Genomic DNA, 23,362 nt, shown 5'->3' on the forward strand with positions numbered 1-23,362 from the left:
AAATGTTCTATGTTTTAACTGTGTTACGCCGGTAAAAGTAAGCTTATACGACGACTTTTACCAGGCATAAAAGTTTGAAGGACATTCGCTGGGCAAGAGTTAGACAAATAGCCCATTCTCTGCCCCGTGGATGTCCTTCCTGCAGGGATGCGTAGAATCTGTGAAAAGAAATTTTGACAGATCGGAAAAGCCAGTTCTCGGCACATGCGCATTGCGTGCCGAGAACTGACTTTTGTGAGGCCTTGCCAGGTCCATGCGCACGTTGTACACACCTAGTGAGGCCGCAATTTTCATCCCAGTTTGTTCGTAAGGTACATGGTTGCTATACGATGACTGGAACTGTCAAGGAAGGCACTGGTTTGTACAAAGGGCCCAAATTTCCCCATGAGTTGCACCTTTTTTTGGCGTAACTTGATTTTTCTGGTGTATCTTTTTAGTTGCAAATATGCCCATTTAATTTGCGCCAGTGCAAATGAGTTAGTTAGGTTTTTTGTTAGGTCAGTTTTTTTTTTAAAAGGGGGCGTTCCCAGCCACTTACACCATTTATGCCAATTTGGCCAGAAAAAAGTTGTGCTAAACTAACTAAGGGCAGTGTATGTGTCCACTTTTGTCCGCACAGAAAGACCTTACTTACAGTTAAGGAATCGGTGCAAGTAACTACATTTAAATCAGCATCAAGCACCAAATAAAGCACAAAGTAATAAGAATCAAAAAATAGCAAATAAAAAATAGAAGGAACCCTGCTCCTAAAACACCAAGACCAAAGTAACATTCTTCCCTCATACTATACCTTAGCCACAACTACAGAAAATCACCAATAACAGTAACATTTTCCACACTGGGAACTAGATTGGTGCTGGCAAAACTCGATTCACATAGCGTTCCTGGCAGCTGGCAGAGAGGGAAAATTTTCATGCTGTAATTTGGATTCTGACTCGGGTCCCAGAGGTGAAAGGACAATGTGCCCCTCCACTGGATCACCCAGTCCCATGGTTTATTTTACTCCCACGGATTTGGAATTCTCCATTTTGATGCTCACACCATATAAAGAGAAAGAGGAGGTTATCGGGGGTTTTTGTCACAATATTCTTATAGGTATTGTATCAGTGGACTCCTCACCCGATGTCAAACTCTTGTAGAAATAACAAATGGGAAAATAACAACAGAAGTCTTTTGATGCTCACCCAAGAAGAGAGCCCATTTGGCCATGGCTAGGGATGGCGTACTTTGGCCCCTCCCACACAGCCTGCAGCGCGTGTTTGCCGAAACGGCCTGCAAGGAGCTACTGCACATGTGCAGAGACCCCGGCACTGTTTTCAGCGCCGGGTCCTAGCTCCACCCCCTTCACTTCATTGTACGCCACGCCAGCTCCACAGATGGCCCAAGAATCGGCCATGATCGCAGGAAATTTTTTCGCCGTCGTTTTTGAGGTAAAAAATCGGCGGGGGGCTTGGAGGTACGTGGAAAAAACTGGAGGGCTAAATTTGGACCCAAAGAATCCAGTTTGCTTCAAGTGTCGAGACAAGGTCTGGGATGAGTGTTGAAAAACTTGGAGGCCAAGCAGAATTACAGATTTCATAATGTTTTAGTGTGGCAAGAGTAAGTAATATTTAGCAAAATCTGTATGCAAATTCACACCGATTGACACACCTAACGATTTGTGACCTTTTTTTGCTTCTTGTTTATATACTTGATCTATAGACCCAACTACAAAAACATTTGGCATGGTGTAGCCATGAAATGCTAGTATTCAAGGCTATTTTGTTTAATTTAAATAAATTTAGATAATTTATTTGATATATTTTTAGCAACCAACTTGCCTGCATCATTATTGTTTTACGCTATATTCCAGTTAAAAGGCAGTGGATTGCACTATATTTAGCACCAAATTTAGCCCCTTGTATACTGGGCTTCAATGCAATGTGACCTTCTGAACAAAAATATGGTTAATTTATTTTATTTAACCTTTGACACCTGAATGATTCTCGACTGTTCTTTATGCTGTGGACATCCATTGAAAACCAATCTATTTAAAAAAAACCATTGAAGATGTATACATACATATATAAATAGAAATAGAGAGAGGTGGTAATCTATCATTAATAACCAACAGAATCAAACAACTACTTTGTATATATTGTCTGTGCAGTGTGAATAGAAACATAGAAAATAGGTGCAGGAGTAGGCCATTTGGCCCTTCGAGCTTGCACCGCCATTCAACATGATCATGGCTGATCATTCCCTCAGTACCCCTTTCCTGCTTTTTCTCCATACGCCTTGATTCCCTTAGCCGTAAGGGCCATATCTAACTCCCTCTTAAATATATCCAATGAACTGACATCAACAACTCTGCGGTAGGGAATTCCACAGGTTAACAACTCTGAGTGAAGACGTTTCTCCTCATCTCAGTCCTAAATGGCCTACCCCTTATCCTAAGACTGTGTCCCCTGGTTCTGGACTTCCCCAACATCGGGAACATTCTTCCTGCATCTAACCTGTCCAGTCCCGTCAGAATCTTATATGTTTCTATGAGATCCCCTCTCATCCTTCTAAACTCCAGTGAATAAAGGCCCAGTTGATCCAGTCTCTCCTCATATGACAGTCCAGCCATCCCTGGAATCAGTCTGGTGAACCTTCGCTGCACTCCCTCAACAGCAAGAACGTCCTTCCTCAGATTAGGAGACCAAAACTGAACACAATATTCCAGGTGAGACCTCACTAAGGCCCTGTACAACTGCAGTAAGACCTCCCTAATCCTATACTCAAATCCCCTAGCTATGAAGGCCAACATACCATTTGCCGCCTTCACCGCCTGCTGTACCTGTATGCCCACTTTCAGTGACTGATGAACCATGACGCCCAGGTCTCGTTGCACCTCCCCTATTCTTAATCTGCCGCCATTCAGATAATATTCTGCCTTTGTGTTTTTGCCCCCAAAATGAATAACCTCACACTTATCCACATTATACTGCATCTGCCACTCACCTAACCTATCCAAGTCACCCTGCAGCCTCTTAACGTCCTCCTCACAGTTCACACCGTCACCCAGTTTAGTGTCATCCGCAAACTTGGAGATATTACACTCAATTCCTTCATCTAAATCGTTAATGTATATTGTAAAGAGCTGGGGTCCCAGCACTGAGCCCTGCGGCATTTCACTAGTCACTGCCTGCTATTCTGAAAAGGACCCGTTTATCCCGACTCTCTGCTTCCTGTCTGCCAACCAGTTCTCTATCCACGTCAGTACATTACCCCCAATACCATGCGCTTTAATTTTGCACACCAATCTCTTGTGCGGGACCTTGTCAAAAGCCTTTTGAAAGTCCAAATACACCGCATCCACTGGTTCTCCTTTGTTCACTCTGCTAGTTACATCCTCAAAAAATTCCAGAAGATTCGTTAAGCATGATTTCCCTTTCATAAATCCATGCTGACATGATCTGATCCTGTCACTGCTTTCCAAATGCGCTGCTATTTCATCCTTGATTGATTCCAACATTTTCCCCACTTCTGATGTCAGGCTAACCGGTCTATAATTACCCGTTTTCTCTCTCCCTCCTTTTTTAAAAAGTAGTGTTACATTAACTACCCTCCAGTCCATAGGAACTGATCCAGAGTCGATAGACTGTTGGAATATGATCACCAATGCATCCACTATTTCTAGGGCCACTTCCTTAAGTACTCTAGGATGCAGACTATCAGGCCCCGGGGATTTATCGGCCTTCAATCCCATCAATTGCCCGAACACAATTTCCCGCCCAATAAGGATATTCTTCAGTTCCTCCTTCTCACTAGACCCACTGTCCCCTAGTACATTTGGAAGGTTCAGTTGGTCTGCCATTTCTTTGTTCACTATTATAAATTCACCTGAATCCAACAGAAAGGGACCTACGTTTGTCTTCATTAATCTTTTTCTCTTCACATATCTAAAGAAGCTTTTGCAGTCAGTTTTTACTGTTCCCTGCTAGCTTTCTCGCGTACTCTATTTTCCCCCTCTTAATTAAACCTTTAGTCCTCCTCTGTTAAATTCTAAATTTCTCCCAGTTCTCAAGTTTGTTTTTTTTAGCCAATTTATATGCCTCTTCCTTGGCTTTAACACTATCCTTAATTTCCCTTGTTAGTCATGGTTGAGCCACCTTCCCCGTTTTATTTTTACTCCAGATAGAGTTGTACAATTGCTGAAGTTCATCCATGTGATCTTTAAATGTTTGCCATTGCTTAACCACCGTCAACCCTTTAAGTATCCTTTGCCAGTCTATTCTAGCCAATTCACACCTCAGACCGTCAAAGTTACCTTTCCTTAAGTTCAGGACCCTAGTTTCCGAATTAACTTTGTCACTCTCCATCTTAATGAAGAATTCTCCCATATTATACTCACTCTTCCCCAAGGGGCCTCGCACAACAAGATTGTTAATTAGTCCCTTCTCATTACACATCACCCAGTCTAGGATGGCCAGCTCTCTGGTTGATTCCTCGACATATTGGTCTAGAAAATCGTCCCTAATACACTCCAGGAAATCCTCCTCCACTGCATTGCTACAAGTTAGGTTAGTCCAATCAATATGATTAAAGTCGCCCATGATTACTGCTGTACCTTTATGGCACGCATGCCTTATTTCTTGTTTGATGCGGTCCCCAACCTCACTACTACTATTTGGTGGCCTGTACACAAATCCCACTAGCGTTTTCTGCCCTTTGGTATTCCGTAGCTCCACCCATACCGATTCCACATCATCCAGGCTAATGTCCTTCCTTACAATTGCATTAATTTCCTCTTTAACCAGCACCGCCACCCTGCCTCCTTTTCCTTTCTGTCTATCCTTCCTAAATGCTGAATCCCCTTGGATGTTGAGTTCCCAGCCTTAGAAACATAGAACATAGAAAATAGGTGCAGGAGTAGGCCATTCGGCCCTTCTAGCCTGCACCGCCATTCAATGAGTTCATGGCTGAACATGCAACTTCAGTACCCCATTCCTGCTTTCTCACCAATAGAAACATAGACCTTGGTCCCCCTGGAGCCCTGGAGACATGTCTCTGTGATGCCAATCACATCGTATCCGTTAACTGCTATCTGCGCAGTTAATTCATCCACCTTATTTCGAATATTCCTTGCATTGAGGCACAGAGCCTTCAGGCTTGTCTTTTTAACACACTTTGCCCCTTTAGAATTTTGCTGTAATGTGGCCCTTTTTGTTTTTTGCCTTGGGTTTTTCTGCCCTCCACTTTTACTATTCTCCTTTCTATCTTTTGCTTCTGACTCCATTTTATTTCCCTCTGTCTCCCTGCATAGGTTCCCATCCCCCTGCCATATTAGTTTAACTCCCCCCCCCCCCCCCCCCCCCCCCCGGCAACAGCACTAGCAAACACTCCCCCTAGGACATTGGTTCCAGTCCTGCCCAGGTGCAGACCGTCTGGTTTGTACTGGTCCCACCTCCCCCAGAACCGGTTCCAATGCCCCAGGAATTTGAATCCCTCCCTTCTGCACCACTGCTCAAGCCACGTATTCATCTGAGCTATCCTGCGATCCCTATTCTGACTAGCACGTGGCACTGGTAGCTATCCTGAGATTACTACTTTTGAGGTCTGTTGTGGAAAAATATTTCCGAGACTGTATAATATATAAAGAGAGGTTTATTAAATCGGAGACAAAGCTTTGGGAGAAGTGTTAAAGACCCCTGTCTTTGAACTATCTTCTCAAATTGGTATCTGCAGTGAAGTTCTTTTATTTTACAAATTACGTCACTTTACAACACATGCTTTAGCACTACAAAGCTTTGATTATCGAAGGCTAAGCTTTTGATATAACCCATCCTGCATTGTGACAGGTCAGTATAAACAAATGCAGGCTTTTGACACCGGTATAAACAAACATACACAGCAGTTAACTCTCCAGTGTTCATTATCTCACTTTCCTATCTTCATTAACTCAAGGCCAGCATACCTTAAAATCTAACTGGTTTTTTTATATAATGCATTGTCTCTTACAAAATTCATTAAAGGGGAAAATAAAACAAATGTTTGGTCCCGTATACTAGTCCAGTATATGTCAAAAAATCTGCTCCAACAATATTCCCCCTTTTGGTCCTGGAGGATGTTTACGAAATCCAGGTGACCACAATGATAGTAGCATATATTCGTCCTTTGGGGTATGTTACTTCCCTGATGTTCCGTATGTCCACCTTGCCTGTAGCTCTAGGCTACCCTTCAAAGATAGTGGTTGGTGTCATTGTCGTCTGTTTCTTCATCCTTGGTGTCTTCAGGTATTTCCATCAGATGTTCTTCTTCTTCGGCGATTACACTGGCTACTGGCATCAGTCGAGCCATCATAACTTTACAGCAGATATTAAAACACCCGATAATCAGACAGCAAGTAATTATTATTACAACCAGAATAATTACTCCATGCATAAGATAGGACCCCCAGGATCCCCCTAACAGCCAGTCAAACCAGCCAGATCCTCCTGCTGTCGTGGATAACTTCTTTACCTCCCTTCTTATGTGATCAGCGAGGTTGGTTATGTTTTCTGAATTATCGGGAATGTAAGTGCAACATTCAGCTCCAATTAAGGCACATTGTGCGTATGGCTACCATTTCAGCCGTTATGCCCTTTATTGCTTCAGCAGTGTTGTTAACTATCTGTTCCAATACCCTCTCTAGGTTACGTAATTCATCCATGGTGCGTCCTATCCCGAATGGGAGCATCATGACCCCAAATAGCCTCTCTACCGGGTTAAGATCTCGTCTTAGTCGACCTGGTGTCTGTACTTCTGCTAAAGTACGTACTCGTCTGACAAAAGGGACCACATATCCCAAATAACAGGACCCCCTCCAGTTCTGAGGTAACCAGGGGTAGGCCTTATGCCCACACACAAAATAAGTGCCATTGTATGCTGTTAGATTCGATCCCAATCTATCTCTCAGCCCCCGTCGCCACCTAATCTTCGGGTCCCAGTCCTGGCTACTTGTCTGATTCTTCAAACCCTCTATTTCAAAGAACCCCTGGTTTGTTGTTTTGCTGGCTATTATGTTCCATCTGGTGAGGTTAAAGTATTGCGTACAATTGCTATATCCTGCTACAAAACCTGTTTCCTCACCAGTCAGGTCTCTAGTGAAACAAATGTCAGCGGTGGGCCTTCCAACTCCTGAGGTGTTGGTCAAAACCAGGAACGGGGGTCGTACCGACCTATTGTATTCCGGCTGGTACCATCCGTCAAATGCATCCAAAAGGTAACCCCCCTCGATCTCCACGTTTCTTTATTACCCACTCTGGTTCCAAGTATCATTTACTTCCCCTGTATCGTTTTGTCGCCTTACCCACTCCGCTACTTCCGAAATGTTAAGGGAGATTGACCTCAAGGGGATGCTTCCTTTGCTATGTATGGGGATGTGCGAACATACCCAGCACCTGGAAAAGTTCTCATTTTGCGCATAAACATAAGACATGTACAAAAAGGTATTCACATGTAACTCTCGTTTCGGTTTAGCTAGCAGGCCGGACCTAACATGAACTATGATAATCGCACCGATCGCAATATATAGTTTCATCTTATTACTCTATAATTAACAAATAGTTAAAGGCAAAATGGCCGTATGGCTTGCTTGAAGAATCCCTCGCTGTCAATCTGTAAATAGACAAACAACAACAACTAATACGTGTGCTAAACGGCTGGTTCAAAAACCTTAAGCTGGGTCCAATGCTTCCATTGTCCGTTCCCTTTAACATCGATGCAGGCACAAGTGTCCCTGCTGATTATAACCTCATACGGTCCTATCCATTTTTGAGGCAAACCCCGGTTTTCCCGGGAGGACCCTTACCATAACGCGACTTCCCGCCAACGGGACCTCAGGGAGCTTTGTAAGCTCTGCTTCCGCGTCTCTTTCTTCCTGATTGTCCCTAACTAATTTATACATCCCTTTTAATTGAGTACTTAGTTCCAAAACATACCGTTTTATTTTGTCTTTTAATGGGCCTACATCGGCCCCCCCTGTTATGATGTTCTCTGGTAATTGCATCGCCCTTCCTGTCATTAGTTCATAAGGAGTTAATCTGGTTGTCCGGTTTACCGTGGCTCTTTACTTCATCAATATAATGGGTAATACTTCTGTCCACGTTTTTCCTGACGTTTTCATGGCCTTTGCCAGGGCGTTCTTAAGGGTATGGTTCATGCGCTCTACCATCCCAGAACTCTGCGGGTGGTAGGGGATGTGGAATTTTTGTTTTATGCCCATCAGCTGGCATATTGTTTTTACAATTTTTCCAGTGAAGTGGGTGCCTTGGTCGGAATCTATTTGAAGAGGCACTCCCCATCGGGGAATCACCTGCTCGGTCAATATCCTTGCCACTGTTGAGGCAGTGCAATCACGTGTGGGGAAAGCTTCCACCCACCGGGTAAATTGATCTATAATCACTAGGCAATATCTATCTCTCCCCATCCCTTTCCACCACCAATCTCTCCCAAGACTCCCGGTCATGGCCTCTCATCCTGATTGAGACAGGCCATGATGCAACTCCAATAAGGTATTCTGTATGCATTCAGGCGCCATTACCTTGTCGTTTCGTCTCCAAACGTTATCCTTCCCTTGCGTTGCGCCCTGCTTTGTCCACATACCTATTTCCTCCTCAGAAGTGTCCTGGTGTAGTTTCTCAATACTTATCTGTTCGTCTCGGGCCCCAGCGGCACTGACTTAATTTTAATAATTTAAAATCATTATCAATGGAGAGTGTTTTTTTTTTACCTCTTCAAATTCTTTTTTTTTCAATTAAACCAATATCTTTTTCACAGCTGATATCAACTGGTATTTAGTAAGTTATGTCTTTATCCATCGCAAACACCCCTTCTCCCCCATGCTGTCATATAATCGTGTACTACCCCGAATGCATATCTACTGTCCGTATAGATATTAACAATCTTATTTTCCGATAATTCCAGTGCCCGGGTAAGGGCTACCAGTTCTGCCACTTGAGCTGACGACCCCCCATTAATTCGCCCTGATTCAACTGTCTCTAGATCCTGGTTAACTACGGCCCATCCGGTGCGAGGTAGTCCCTCTACGTATTTCCGTGAGCCGTCCACAAACAAGGTTTGTTCTGCGGTTTGAAGGGGGGCGTCTTTTGTTCTATGGTTACAGCTTTGTTGGGTGTTAAGAGGACTGCTTCTCACTTTGCCCGTCTTATATTAGATTTCCACCAATTGGGTGGTACTCAGGTAGGCCAGTGTGGGCCGTCCATCTATTCCGTTTATCAGAGCCTTCTTGTCGGTGACGGGAAGGGGCATATTAGTAATGGATATTGAGGCTCCCGTGTCCACTAGCATCTCACACTGTCGGCCCCCTACTAGTGCAGACACATATATCCTTCCCTCCTTTTTACTTTTGTACAGGGGCCGCCGGACATCACCGGGTGGCTTTGTACGCCTGCCACTGCTGGTATTCCTGTTCTGACAGGGTCCTTGCCTTATCAGGATAGCCATTTTTACCATAGCATGTTGCTTCCAGGTGCCCTTTCTTACCACAATACGTACATTGCTTTTCACTGCCTTTCCCTTTGCATTCCCTGGCAAAATGGCCCAGTTTTCCACAATTATGGCAAGTCCCCCTTTTCTGCCCTCCTCCTGTTCCCGTGGCAGAGACCTTTTCCTGCTTTATCTTTTTCTTTTCTAAACTGCTAAAGCTTACTGTTTTAGCCTTTTTCAAAAGTCCCTTTTACACCTTCACAGATAGCTCACCACTCGCCCAGGAGTTTGACCGAATCCCTGAAGGTATTTCTAAATTTAAAACTCTTTTTTTTTTTTACTGAGCTGGAAGCTTTCGTGTCAAGGTTTTACACAAAGGAAAATGGGAGCGTTTTAAAAGGCATTCTTTATCTCATTCCTGGACTAAATTTATGTCTTTCAACCCAATTGCATGTTTTCTTTCGACAAGTAAGTGAGCGTGTCAAATTCTTTTTTTTTACTACCGGGACCATGTATTTTTATCTTACTCAACAAACCTATCCTTTGTGCATTTCCTAGCTCCGTAACTTATCATCCGAATATATCCACACCTTCGTTTCTAACTTAAAATGTAATACCATAAGGTTCACAGTTTCTTAAACTTCCCACATACAGGACAACACTACGAAGGGTTAAAAAAAAACATTTCACTCTGTTTGGAAAGAGTGGGTGGAGCTAAAACAGGCAGGCAACTCCACACCTTAAAACAGGCTTTCATTCATTCCACAGTCAAAATTACTCGAGTACTCTTTTCATTCAAAATAGACACTCACAAAAGTCTCTCTTCATTCAACAAAGCTTATGTCTGGATCCATATGTCACTTAAGATAGTCACTATCAGCTTTTTTTTATGGCATTACGTAATTACGCAAGTTACAATTCATGATAGGAATTAATTAATGACGCGGGCAGCCCGCGTTTTACATTCCCTTCCTTACCTTCCATGTTCGCCAGTCTCGGACATTTCCCTTTGTTTCTGTAATACTCACGGCCACGACGACTCTGGAGACCCTTTGTCTTCGCAACAAAGCTAGTGTGTTTCCTTACCACCGGAGTTTTCGGCTCTAGGTTGGATCGATCAGTTCCCTTCCGCACCGACCTTATTTACTAAAGGGACAATTCAAACTGGTTAGTCAGCCTCTTCCCGCTATCTGTTTATTCGTATCTTATACACTATCCCGTCGTGCCCGTACACCTCTCTTTTCAGTCTCTAACACCAGATTCCAGATACTGTCTTAAGTGATCACGTCTGATCAGACAGTATCCTGTCGACTACGCCATTTTGTTGTGGAAAAATATTTCCGAGACTGTATAATATATAAAGAGAGGTTTATTAAATCGGAGACAAAGCTTTGGGAAAAGTGTTAAAGACCCCTGTCTTTGAACCATCTTCTCAAATTGGTATCTGCAGTGAAGTTCTTTTATCTTACAAATTACGTCACTTTACAACACATGCTTTAGCACTACAAAGCTTTGACTATCGAAGGCTAAGCTTTTGATATAACCCATCCTGCATTGTGACAGGGCAGTATAAACAAATGCAGGCTTTTGACACCGGTATAAGCAAACATACACAGCACTTAACTCTCCAGTGTTCATTATCTCACTTTCCTATCTTCATTAAAGTCTAACTGTTTTTTTTTATATAATGCATTGTCCCTTACAAAATTCATTAAAGGGGAAAATAAAACAAATGTTTGGTCCCGTATACTAGTCCAGTATATGTCCAAAAATCCGCTCCAACAAGGTCCTACTTTAAATTTTAACTCCTAGCTCCCTAAATTCTTCTCGTAGGACCTCATCCTGTTTTTTACCTATATTGTTGGTATCTATATGCACCACGACAACTGGCTGTTCACCCTCCCTTTTCAGAATGTCCTGCATCCGCTCCGAGACATCCTTGACTCTTGCACCAGGGAGGCAACATACCATCCTGGAGTCTCGGTTGCAGTCGCAGAAACTCCTAACTATTCCCTTTACAATTGAATCCCCTATCACTATAGCTCTCCCACTCTTTTTCCTGCCCCTCTGTGCAGCAGAGCCTCCCATGGTGCCATGAACTTGGCTGCTGCTGCTCTCCCCTGATGAGTCATTCCCCCTCAACTGTACCCAAAGCGGTGTATCTGTTTTGCGGGGGGGATGACCACAGGGCACCCCTGCACTACCTTCCTTGCACTGCTCTTCCTGTTGGTCTTCCATTCACTATCTAGCTGTGTACCCTTTACCTGCGGTAAGACCAACTCGCTAAACGTGCTATTCACATCATTCTCAGCATCGTGGATGCTCCAGGGTGAATCCACCCACAGCTCCAGTGCCGCAATGCGGTCCGTCAGGAGCTGGAGGCAGATACACTTCCCACACACGTAGTCGTCAGGGACACTGGAAGCGTCCCTGACTTCCCACATATTACAGGAAGAGCATAATATATGGTGCAGCATGCAATTTCCATTTAATTGCACATGGGTGATGCTCTAAATTTTGGAAGTAGCTGGATTACCTGTGCACATCTGGGCAATTTAATCTGGCTGAGGCATGAGGTGAAATTTGATGAGTCCCTCAATTTTAGCATAAGGGATGTTATATTGCCAATCATGTATCACTTCAGACACTTATTGTCATGTATATTTTTCTTTAAAGTCATGTACTTTACAGAACACCTGAAGATGTTGAAAGAGACACAGAAAAGAACATCGGAAGATAATCACAGGTGTCATTAGTATTCAAACAGGAGAATGTACTTCAGATAGGTGATGTCAGTGAGGGATATCAAAGCTGTCTGCCAAGATGTATTGGTGTCATTAACAAGACTTTTAAAATGAAGTAGCAGTTTATATATATATATATAATATATATATATATATATATATGAAAATAATTAATCCAACACAGCTTTATCAGTACCTGACATGTGACTTAAAATACCCCTCCAACATTTGAAATGCTTTGTTTAGGGAAAGCAATTAAAAACAAAAAGTCACATCAAAAGTGACATGGTAATAAACAACATTGTCTGAAGCCAGAAATATAAAAAAATTGATAGTGATGCTGAATTTATTTTTCAAAATGCTTTTTGAATGTGAGGGGAGTTACGTGGCATGTGGTCTCTGAGATCAATTGTATAAAGTCATTGGTGTTTGGACCTCTGAAATTAATTTCCCAGTTATAATAGTAAATCACTGACTTTTTGTGGCGCAAATTTTTTTTAGCGTCTGCTTAGTATTGACGCCAGAATGCACAACTTTCACCAAATGAAAGTTCACAACGGGCATTAGCACTAACTCCGGCTTGGACCACAGAATTTGTGCGGCGGAGCCGAAAAGTTAAACCCATTAAAAAAAATTGACCGTTCTGCGCATGCGCAAATTTTTTTTTCCCCCCGCGCTTCTGGTCCGCTGTCCAATCGCAAACGCTAATGCAGGGAGTGACCGCGCGCATGCGCAGTACATCTGGGGCTGAATCAGCCATTTTATTTTTTGATTTTTATGATGGAGTTGGAGGACAGCAGGCAGCACGCGAGAAGATTCAGCACAGAGGCATATGAGGCTCTAGAGGGGGCAGTGGAGTGTAGATGACCTGAATTGTACAGGAGGGGAGGATCTGGACCCCTCCCATCAGTATTCAACAAAATCTGTAGGGAAATTGCAGAGGAGGTCTCTGCCTCCGACACTGGAAAGGACTGCAACACAATGTCGGAAGAAATTCAACGATCATTCGAGGGTCATTAGAGTGAGTACAATTTTTATTACTTCATTACTTAAATTATAAATCTGACACACTATTTGGTAGTTTGGCACTCTATTTGCCATAAATGATCTTTACACATTACTAAGATTGCTTTCTGAGATGTCAAAAGATGTCTCTGCACTTTAATGTCCTCCTGATGAACTACATGCAACTTCCAAAGCCATTAAACAGAGGACTGTATTATATTCACACAGTATGGTATAAGTGCTTTGGTGGCTATCTGTGTGTGCCACAGGAGTAGATGGGACCCTCCTTGTTGGGGTAGAAAAAAGACTTCTCTCCTTAAAGGTGGACTCCCTGATAAAAGAAATCGACACGCAGCCCGTATAACGATCACGGAATCAGTCAAACGAAACCTTCGGTACAGCTAGTTTATTTCGAGCAAATGCAAGGGAAAGTTCAAACATGGAAGCTTCAAAGTAAGAACAGAACATAAGAACATAAGAAATAGGAACAGGAATAGGCCATACGGCCCCTCGAGCCTGCTCCACCATTCAATAAGATCATGGCTGATCTGATCATGGACTCAGCTCCACTTTCCCGCTCGCTCCCAATAACCCCTTATCGTTTAAGAAACTGTCTAGTATGTATTTAACCCCTTGTAACCTGCATCGCACCTGTCCACCAGAGGGCCTACCTGTTGGAGTCCCAAGGGATCCCAGCATCCCTTGGGAGTACAGTATATAAGCAGGCCACCCACGAGGTACCTGCATTCTGGAACTACAATAAAAGAGCTAAGGTCACACTTGCTCATTACACACAGTACTCGGTCTAACCATTTATTATGTGTAACAGTCTATTTCTGTCTTAAATTTATTCAATGTCCCAGCTTTCACAGCTCTCTGAGGCAGCGAATTCCACAGATTTACAACCCTCAGAGAAGAAATTTCTCCTCACCTGTTTTGAATGGGCGGCCCCTTATTGTAAGATCGTGCCCTCTAGTTCTAGTCTCCCCCATCAGTGGAAACATCCTCTCTGCATCCACCTTGTCAAGCCCCCTCATAATCTTATACGTTTCAATAAGATCATCTCTCATTCTTCTGAATTCCAATGAGTAGAGGCCCAACCTACTCAACCTTTCCTCACAAGTCAACCCCCTCATCCCCAGAATCAATCTAGTGAACCCTCTCTGAACTGCCTCCAATGTAAGTATATCCTTTTGTAAATATGGAAACCACTATTCCAGGTCTGGCCTCACCAATACCTTATATAGCCTTAGCAAGACTTCGCTGCTTTTATACTCCATCCCCTTTGCAATAAAGGCCTAGATACCATTGGTCTTCCTGATCACTTGCTGTACCTGCATACTATCCTTTTGTGTTTCATGTACAAGTACCCCTAGGTCCTGCTATACTGCGGCACTTTGCAATCTTTCTCCATTTAAATAATAACTTGGTCTTTGATTTTTTTCTGCCAAAGTGCATGACCTCACACTTTCCAACATTATACTCCATCTGTCAAATTACAAGAGGTTTCAATTACAATTATACAGTTTTTCAAGGGGTGCCACCCTCCTACAAAACCATCGATTGGTCTACTGCAATCAGCGAAGTTACATTGATTTGTTGACTCTTATCAGACTAGCTCTGAGTGGTTCTTTTCCACCTGTCCATCTCTCATCACATGTCAATCATGTTGTTCAGTGATTTGAACTTTGCCATAGTCCCTATGACGTGTGAAGTAACTCTATTTAAAAAATATTGGCTTCCTTATCTTTTCCCGAGAGAACTCGGGATTCAGTTTTTCATTTGTCAGTTTGTCAGCACAAACATTTGTGTCCTTGTTCTCTGTACTGAATGAGTTTTCATCTTCTATTTTCTGTGCTAAGGGTCAATACAGTGTTGGCTATTTCAGATGGTTCATTACCCATCAGGCTTTGCTATTCCCTTCTTACTAGCCCAATGTAAGCGAGTGTATAAGCGTGCTTTACATACATAAGTGGGTTATACATAACCGGTCAATATTACAATCCATACTGTCAGACAGAGGAACTCTCGATTCCTCAGAACCTCCTAATTCCCTTTAACCTTCTTACTCAAGTGTACTTTTTTTCCCCCTTACACTCTTGTAAGCATTTCCATTTTCATCTTTGAAGGCAAAGAAGTCACATAACCGCCGGCCGGGAGCAGTGGCGGACAGGTGGCGGTCCGCCTCGGACCCTGCCGCTCACTGACCTGGAGGAGTGAGTGGCAGCTCTTATTGGTATCTCAGGGAGAGCAACTGCCAGTGGGGATGCTGACCCCCTCTTGGATTCTGAAGGCAAGTCCTGCACACTCCCTGGGCTGGCATGGGGCTGTGCACTGTCATGCAATGTCTCTGGACTACATATAATGGAGTAGCGGCGGTCCTTCAAATGAGCCTGTGTATGTGACCTTCCTCATGTCACCCCGCCCCTTCCCCTGCTGCTAATCACTCGTCTGTTGTTTTCTACTTCCAGATGACCAGTTGCAGGCGCCGAATCCCTCACAGCAAGCCTCCACCTCAGTTAGTCATGTAGGGGAGGAGGAGGAATTTGAGGAAGAGGAGCTGAAGGAGCAGCCGACTCCGGTTGAGGGGGGCGGGGAGCAGATGTACTCAACACTTCTTTTGCAACCGGCAAACACCTCATCCGAGGATGATCAAACATTCCCGGGCTGTGAGATCTCTCAGACTCCTGGGACTAGTGGCGTGCAGCAACGCAGTTCTGGGGTCGAATCCCCCGTATGCCATCTCTCTGAAGCGTCAGTCGACAAAGTCGATCTGCTGACAGACAGGCAGACGTGGAACTGGACATGGTGGGACTGTCCAGGGGAGCATCCAGCTCACCCGTCAGCTCCTTGATGTCTCGGGTACGAATCCCACGACCATCGACAGTCTGAAAGCGACCATTACGGAAGTAGGGTCGCAGATTGTCTGTGCGAGCCGCGAGCCGCGAGGCCATCATTGCCTACACGAGGCTGGTGGCCTCCACCAGTGACACTGGAGCCCCCAGTGTGACACTCAGACATCACACCACCTGTGACTGGTGACGCCAATCAAGAGGCTCGTCAGTCAGAAGCTGGGCCTTCCATGCCTTGAGCTGATTCAGTGCGTCCCCAGACGGCGTGTCTAATGTCTCTCCCCCCCAATTCAGCAGGACTCTGGCCACCTTGCTGTAGGGATTCTTGGTGCCACTTTGGATAGGAGCATGAGGCGAGTAAGTGGGGTAAGGCGGGGTGTGGGGGGGGGGGGGCGGCGGGGGAGAGCTGGTAGTAAAAGAGAGTTGGGGGCAGGGGTTGTTTTATTATTTTATTAAAGTTTTTAAAGTTTCCCAATTCTATTGAGAAAGTTATAAAAGTTCACAATTGCGTTTACAATGTTTAATAAATTCTTTTGTTCACTTTAACCATTCCTGTGTAGTGTCTCATTTGCAGAATAAGAGGGGAAATAGTCAACATGGTGGGATAGAGTGGCCAGGCAATGGTCAAACGTGCCGTTCACTCTTCAAGCAAAGCGTTCAATTCTGAGCTGCCGATGTAAGGCTTTTGCAGCAGTGAAAACTCGACAAGGCTTTCCCCGTGGTTGTGTTTGTGCTGGTGCTGGTGGTGGCATGGGTTCCTCGCCAGGCTCCTCTTCTCGTTTTCCTCCTCCTCCTCCTCTTCCTCCACCCCCCTCTCTCCTGAGGTGTTCCTGCAATTCCTATAGGCAAATCCTATCCCCTTATGATGGCTAAGTTGTGTAGCATGCAGCATACCACAATGAACTCAGAGACCTGCTGAGTTGAGTATTGAAGGCAGCCTCCAGAGTGGTCCAGGCATTGGAAGCACTGCTTGAGCACTCCAATTGTCTGTCGATTTTACGTGGCTGCATGGCTCTCATTATAGCGATGCTCGGCTTCTGTCTGAAGGTTCCGGAGGGGGGTCATGAGCCAGGTGGCGAGACTGTAATCTTTGTCCCCCAGTATCCAGCTCTGGTCTTGTGGTTGATGCTGTAACAGGCCTGAGATACTGCTCGCATGCAAGATGAAAGCATCATGGATGCTCCCTGGATATTGGGCATCGACTGCCATGATGTGCTGAGTATGGTCGCAGACGATCTGTATGTTCATGGAGTGGAATCCCTTCCGGCTCGGTAAACATCTGGATTGTATAAAGATGCTTGCAGGGCAATGTGCGTACAGTCAATGATACCCTGAACCTTGGGGAAGCCAGCAAATCGTCCAAAACCTTCAGCTCCCTCATTCTGGGTCTCCTTGGTCATTGGGAAGTTTATGAAGTCCATCCTGCGTGCGTACAGTGCAGTAGTCACCTGGCAAATGCAGCAATGTGTAGCATGCTGTGAGATGGAATATATGTCTCCTGAAAGGAGCCGGAGGCATAGAAGGCAAGTGTCGCAGTCACCGTCACCTCGACAGGAAGTGCAATCCTGCTGCCGCTGGTAGGCTGTAGATCTGCCTTTATGAGCTGGCATATCTCTGCACTTTTTTTCGGAAACGCAGCCTTCTAACACACTGTGTTTCAGAGAGTTGCAGGTATGAGCGCTGTTCCCTGTAAACTCGTTGGGGGTAAGGCCTCCTCCCCATACTGCGACCTCTTCGATTATGCTCAAAATTATCATTAATAAGCAGCTTGATGCCATATAAATATAGCAGCCAGGAATAATGGCTGACATAGTATATAGCCCCCATCTTTTAAAATATCCATTAAAAGGAACTATAAACTCAAATAAAGCTTCACTATGAATAATGCAGCCTTTTTCTTCCAATCCTTTTATGCACTCAACTTCTGCTTCGTTTTAAAGATGGCGCTGGGTGCGCCCTGGGTCCGCCTGCTTTTTGCTGGCGGGTTCCTGGGCGGACGCTAAATCGGGCAATATGCTCGAAAGTTCCGTCCGGAGCGCTAGCGCAGCGATGCACGCCGATTGACATCATCCAAACAGTAAAAACATTGTGCGGGCGCTAAGTTTTAGCGCCGCCACAGAACCACTGCCGAAAATTCCACCATTGTGCGCCCGTTTCACGCCAAAAAAAAATAATTTTTGCACCCTGCCCAGGTGCTAAATGGGTCGCAAAACCACTGAAAATCCAGCCACTTGTGCAGAATGCAGCACAATGAGAGCTGCTCAGTCAATCTAGAATAATTTGGGAAAGCTTGAAAGGTAGGATGAGAAATTGGATTGTTGACAGGAGCGGATGCACAACTTTTGCTTCGTAACCTGGATTATTGGTTTACTTGAAAGGACAGAAGGGAATAATTTAATCTCTTTTATAACTACCTTCCTGCTACAGCTTTGAAGTGTACTCTCCCATTTGATAAAAAAAGAAAGAGAATTTGTTATCTAACAGTTTGACCATGTGAAGTCAAAATCTTGCCATTTTGTGTGATCGTACCTGAATGAGAAAAGGTCCAAATATTGGTGAGAAGCTGTTAATGTCCATTAGTAGGTGCTAACACAAAATAAAGTTAAGGGCCAGAATATGAGAGTTCCCTGATTGCTCACGAGAGTTGACCACAAAGGGATTTTGACTTTGTACGTAACAGTAAGGCTATGCTTCTTACATGTGATATAACTGAAGATATTCAGTGGGAACATGTTTGTAATGGGTAAATACCAGACTTTGACTTATTTGAACAAAAATAAAACAGATCACTGTTGTCAGTATAGAGATTTGCACAAGTACAATTTAGAAAATGTAATTTTACAATTAGAAAATGCTTTGGTAATAAAACTAGATTTAGAATATAGAAATGTCAGATGTAATAACATGAACATGCAATTTATTTGGGGCAAGTTAAGTGATTTATAAATGGGATCAGTCATTTGATAATCATCAGGTGCATTAAGTACATCATTAATTGCATCAAATTCAAATTTCAATTGCTTCTCGTTCATATTGACTCCAGTTCACTCAAAACTGTTTTAGCATTATTTAAATGAAGTTTGAAGTCCGAGAGTTCGGCCGCCTGAGGAAAAGAATGTTTGAATACCAGGCCCTCAAAACTGCCACCAAGCTCATGGTTTACAGGGCTGCAGTAATACCCGCCCTCCTGTATGGCTCAGAAACATGGACCATGTACAGTAGACACCTCAAGTCACTGGAGAAATACCACCAACGATGTCTCCGCAAGAACCTACAGATCCCCTGGGAGGACAGACGCACCAATGTTAGAGTCCTTGACCAGGCCAACATCCCCAGCATTGAAGCACTGACCACACTTGATCAGCTCCGCTGGGCAGGCCACATAGTTCGTATGCCAGACACGAGACTCCCAAAGCAAGCGCTCTACTCGGAACTCCTTCACGGAAAACTAGCCAAAGGTGGGCAGAGGAAATATTACAAGGACACCCTCAAAGCCTCCCTGATAAAGTGCAACATCCCCACTGACACCTGGGAGTCCCTGGCCAAAGACCGCCCTAAGTAGTGGAAGTGCATCCGAGAGGGCGCTGAGCACCTCGAGTCTCATCGCTGAGAGCATGCAGAAATCAAGCTTGGGAAGCGGAAAGAGCATGCGGTAAACCAGTCTCTCACACCCTTTCCCTCAACGACTATCTAACGACAGCCACTTAAGAACTCGTGTTAAGAGAGGAAGCCGAGGGACTGCCTATGATGAGGAGTGGAAGATGCCTGTGTATGTGTATGAGTTCTTTTAACGTGGGGTGGCCGTTGCACCTTGGCTATCACACGGGCTTAGCTGAGCAAGGTCTTGATCCAGTGGCAAGGGGGTCCAAGACGACTGGAGACCAGGCACTGCTATATGGGCCTAGTTGCCTACGGCGAGATGTTGGCCGCAGATTCAACCCGAGGGTACTGCCCATGATAAGATTTGAATATAGGGAGTTTGATTAAGAAGTTTGCAGATGACACTAAAATTGGCTGCGTGGTTGATAATGAAGAGGAAAGTCATGGGCTGCAGGAGGATATGAATCTACTGGGGAGATCAGATGGGGAGAACCGTGGCAAATGGAATTTAATTCGGAGAAGTGTGAGGTAATACACTTGGGGAGGGCTAATAAGGAAAGGGTATACACATTAAACGGTAGGCCACTTAGAAGTGTAGATGTGCAAAGGGACCTTGGAGTGCTTGTCCACAGGTCCCTGAAAGTATCAGGCCAGGTGGATAGCGTGGTTAAGAAGGCATATGGAATGCTTGCCTTTATTGGCCGAGGCATAGAACACAAGAGCAGGGAGATTATGCTTAAATTGTATAATGCACTGGTTAGGCCACAGCTGGAATACTGCGTGCAGTTCTGGCCGCCATATTATAGGAAGGACGTGATTGCACTGGAGATGGGTGAAGAGGAGATTTATGAGGATGCTGACTGGAATGGAGAATCTTAGCTATGAGGACAGATTGAATAGGTTGGTTTTGTTCTCCTTGGAACAGATGAGGCTGAGGGGAGACCTCATTGAGGTGTCTTAAAATTTTGAGGGGCCTGGATATAGTGAATAGCAAGAGTCTATTTCCCTTGGTGGAGGAGTCAATTACGAGGGGGCATAGGTTTAGGGTAGTTGGTGGAAGGTTTAGAGGAGATTTGAGGGGAAGCTTCTTCATGCAGAGGGTTTTGGGGGTCTGGAACTCGCTACCTGGAAGGGTGGTGGAGGCAGAAACCCTCACTACATTTAAAAGGTTCTTGGATGTGCAGGGTTACAGACCTAGAGCTGGTATGTGGGATTAAACTGGATAACCTCTTGTTGGATGGCGCAGACACGATGGTAAGTACTTCAGGGAATCAAATATGGTCAGACTGATCTCCTCGACTAGTTTTGATCGCCTGGATGGGTCAGAGAAGAATTTTCCCAGATTTTTTTTTTTCCCCAATTGACCTGGGATTTTACTTCTTTTTTTTACCTCACCCAGGAGATTGTATGGCTCCGGGTGGGGTGGAGTGCAAAATGTTACAATCCATGGGGTATTGCGGTTGTGTGGGGCGGACTGCTTGTGCCGGATGCTCTTTACCTGTCCACCATTGTTCATTGTTCATGGGTTTATATGTAACCTTCAGGGCTTCTGACCGAGGGCCGTGTGCGTCAGCTGGCGTAGACACGATGGGCCGAAATGGCCTCCTTCTGCACTGTAGATTTCTATGTTTCTATGCTTCTAAATTTAAGTAGAAATCCAGAAGGCAAATTAAATGCATTAAATCTCATGTTGGATGACTATCAGTGGGACAGGTTTTGAGATTGACATCCATTCTTTTGGATGAGAGGCTATACTCTAAATCCCCTTCAGAGGGCAGACAAGAGAGTCCATGGCACTATTTCGAAGAAGGGCAAGGGAGTTCGCTCTGGTGTCCTGGTCAATATTTATTCCTCAACCAATATCACTAAAACAAAAACAGATGATCTGGCCATTTATCTTATGTATCTGGACTTGTATATACTCTGTACTCATTCCCCAGAGTCCCAAGGAATCTCATAATCCCTTGGGAGCACAGGTATTTGAGTGTTTCACAGGTTGGAGAGGCACTCTGGAGACCTGCAATAAAAGACTAAGGTCACACATTTACTTTGAGCTCAGTGTTCAGTCTGACTCTCCATACACTACAACTGGTGACGAGACACAGATAGCGAACCCAAAGATGCAGAGAACAGTGGACATCCTGGAGAAATTCTCGGAGGGAGATGATTGGGAAACTTTTGTGGAGCATCTCGACCAGTACATCGTGGCCAACGAGCTAGATGGGGAAGAGATGCTAAATGTAGAGCGATCCTCCTCACCGTCTGTGGGGCACCAACGTATCGCCTCATGAAGAATCTGCTCACTCCAGCGAAACCCACGGAGAAATCGTACGACGATTTGTGCACACTGATCCGAGAGCATTTGAACCTGAAGGAAAGTGTTCTGATGGCGAGGTACCGGTTCTACACCTACAAAAGATCTGAAGGCCAGGAAATGGCGAGTTATGTCGCCGAGCTAAGACGCCTTGCAGGATATTGTGAATTTGATGGACATTTGGAGCACATGCTCAGAGACTTTTTCGTACTTGGCATTGGCCACGAAACCATACTTGGCAAACTTTTGACTGTAGAGACCCCAACCTTGAGTAAGGCCATAGCGATAGCCCAGGTGTTCATTGCCACCAGTGATAATACGAAGCAAATCTCTCAGCACACAAGTGCTGCTACAAGTATTGTGAACAAAGTGATGTTTTCAAATCGTAACGGACAGGGCAGGTCACACATACCTGCAGCTACACATCTGCAGATGTCTGAGTCCACCATCAAGGGTGATGAATGCAAGGCCATTAACACCTTGGCGCTGCGGGGGTGATCATCGTTTCCATTCATGGCGATTCAAAAGATACATTTGCAAGGGCTGTGGAACAATGGGACACCTCCAACGAGTGTGCAGGCGAGCTACTAAACCTACAAACCACCACGTTGCAGAGGAGGACAGATCCATGGAGGATCACGACGAAACAGAACCTCTGATAGAGGAGGCAGAGGTACATGGGGTGCACACATTCACCACAAATTGTCCCCCGATAATGCTGAAGGTTGAACTAAATGGACTCTCGGTGTCAATGGAGCTGGACACGGGCGCGAGCCAGTCCATCATGGGCAAAAAGACTTTCGAAAGGTTGTGGTGCAGCAAGGCCTCAAGGCCAGTCTTAACTCCAATTCACACGAAACTAAGAACTTACACGAAAGAACTGATTCCTGTAATCGACAGTGCTACCGTAAAGATGTCCTACGATGGAGCGGTGCACAAGCTACCACTCTGGGTGGTACCGGGCGATGGTCCCATGCTGCTCGGCAGGAGCTGGCTGGGAAAGATACGCTGGAACTGGGACGACATCCAAGCGCTATCGCCTGCTGACGACACTTCGTGTGCACAGGCCTTAAACAAATTTCCTTCGCTTTTCAAACCAGGCATTGGGAAATTCCAAGGAGCAAAAGTGCAGATCCACCTAATTTCGGGGGCGCAACCCATCCATCACAAAGCGAGAGCAGTACTGTACATGATGAGAGGGTAGAAATCGATATCGACTGGCTACAAAGAGAGGGCATCATCTCACCGATTGAGTTCAGCAAATGGGCCAGTCCTATTGTTCCAGTCCTCAAGGGAGATGGCACCGTCAGAATCTGTGGTGATTACAAAGTAACTATCAATCGTTTCTCCCTGCAGGACCAATACCCACTTCCAAAAGCCGATGGCCTCTTTGC

General features: G+C 44.8%; 1 protein-coding gene across 5 annotated transcripts in view; it reads left to right on the forward strand.

Annotated features, from left to right (window-relative positions):
• Positions 1 to 23,362, forward strand: part of cfap20dc (CFAP20 domain containing) — a 635,198-nt gene that overhangs the window by 181,395 nt on the left and 430,441 nt on the right. The gene's annotated exons all lie outside the window — the stretch shown is intronic.

Source organism: Pristiophorus japonicus, chromosome 12, assembly GCF_044704955.1.
Source record: "Pristiophorus japonicus isolate sPriJap1 chromosome 12, sPriJap1.hap1, whole genome shotgun sequence".
Taxonomy (NCBI): Eukaryota; Metazoa; Chordata; class Chondrichthyes; family Pristiophoridae; genus Pristiophorus; species Pristiophorus japonicus.